This window comes from Balaenoptera musculus, chromosome 2 (assembly GCF_009873245.2).
Source record: "Balaenoptera musculus isolate JJ_BM4_2016_0621 chromosome 2, mBalMus1.pri.v3, whole genome shotgun sequence".
NCBI classification, from domain to species: domain Eukaryota; kingdom Metazoa; phylum Chordata; class Mammalia; order Artiodactyla; family Balaenopteridae; genus Balaenoptera; species Balaenoptera musculus.
Window position 1 is genome coordinate 137,251,019 of NC_045786.1, and position 1,999 is coordinate 137,253,017.

Below are 1,999 nucleotides of genomic sequence, written 5' to 3' on the forward strand. Positions count from 1 at the left end.
ACTCCTCAGAAGTCTAGCAAATGAAATGAAAACGAGCAGGAGCAAGGAAATATCAGGCAGGTGCCAGGACCACAGGAAATGTTATGTGAAGATACTTCTTCCTCTGCCACTGGAGATGAAACGGACACGGCTGCCGCTGCCCGACCTGGGAAATGGGTGTGGCTTCCACACAAATGAATGCGTCCCGCTGTCTCTGAATTTTGTGTGACTCCCTCAAATTTAAAATGCCAGGAGGATCTTGATCTCGTTAGCCAAACCTAGATCTCATTCATGAGAGAAGCTTGAATCTGAATTAACTGGGCTTTCTGGAATTGTGGTAGGATTCAGGCACTGCCTCCTACCAAGACATTTAGTGGAAACATACGAAGGGGAGGCAGATGCCGGGCGGTCAAAAAATCCACGTGTCCACTACACTCAGTGGTAAGACCCAGCATGAAGTTTGAATTATGTTTCCTTCAAAACCTTTAGACTCAAAATGGCTAACTTTTAACATGCTCCTTTTAACATCTGAAGGAGCAAAGTTAACTATCATATCACAATATTAGTCACTTCAAGGAGAGTAGACTGGTAGAGATTCTTCAGAGAATCGAATATCAAGGCCTCGAAAGATAAAGTTTATAAACATACAAATATGGAATTGAATAACATTAAATAAATAGGAAGTTTTGCATCATTCTTCCATCCCATCTGTCAATAAACATTCATTTAGTGTTTTCTATAAACTAGGTGCTCCGTTAGGTATCAGGAGTTCAGAGGTGAATTTAACCTTGTTCTTGTCTTCAATGAACCTATTATAGTAGAAGACATATGTGCAGACAATGCGATAGTGCAGCTTTGGTGCTTTATGAAATTATGTATACAGCACAGTGGAGGTACAATATGTGAGAAATCAAATCTACATAAGCAGAAGGAAACACTTCAGGTTAAAAAATAAGTAAATGAACAAAGTCTTAGAAAATGAAGATGTATTCTCTTGGGAAAGTACCAGAATGGATTCCCAGGCATGAGAAAAGATAGGGAAGTCGTGCATGTGATTTGGGTGAATGTGTGTATGTTGGTGGAGATGGGATGTGAAAGTAGGGAGAGGTGGAATCATGAAATAAGACTGGAGAAGTAGACAGAGTCAGAATTTGGAGAGCCTGTCCTGAATAGGAAATATGAGTTTATCACATAGGCAACTGAGAATCATTAAAAGTTTTTAATCGGGAAATATTATACTTTACTTTTGTGCTTTATGTTTTATGGAATAGTTTATGAAGGCTGTTGTGGTGTGAAGAATGAATTAGAGAAGACAAGAGGAGACAGGAAGATCTGATAGTTTTGGTAATATCCCAGGGAAGAGAAAAGAGAGCTGCAACTAGTAAAATTGAAGTGTTAATGGAAAATGGGAGAAGAAATGAATTTGAGAAATGAAACAGAAAAAAGAATTGTCAGGGCTGCACATAGGGAGTGAATGGAGGAGCATGCTGTGCTAACAGCCAGACTCCGGTGGAGGTATGGAGTGCCAGTGGCAGAAGAGTAAAAGATTTGGTGGAAAAAGAAAAGATGTCCAGCAAATTGGAATATATGGGTTTGGAATGCAAAGGAGATATTTTAGTTAGGAGTACCACTATTAATCACCAGGATGGAGCATATGAGATCACACTAGGAGAATATGGACAACAGAGACAGAGGAAGACAAAATACAGAGTATGGGAGCACACCAACATCTGAGGAATTGATGGAAAAAGAGGAGCCTGCAGTGGGAACAAAATAGGAATGATCAGAGAAGTTAGAGGAAACTGGGGACAGTTGTAACACAGAATGGTAGGATGGAGAGATATTGAAAAAAAATGGCATGATCAATACCCTATTAAACAAATTATTTTCTTTGTCTGTAAGGCCCTCAGTAGAAGGGATGGTGATTTTTTTTTTTAACCCCCAAAGACCCAACATCTAATAAAATTTCTGGCACATGGTAAGTACTCAGAAGTGTTCTTTGGATTGAAGTATAAAACAT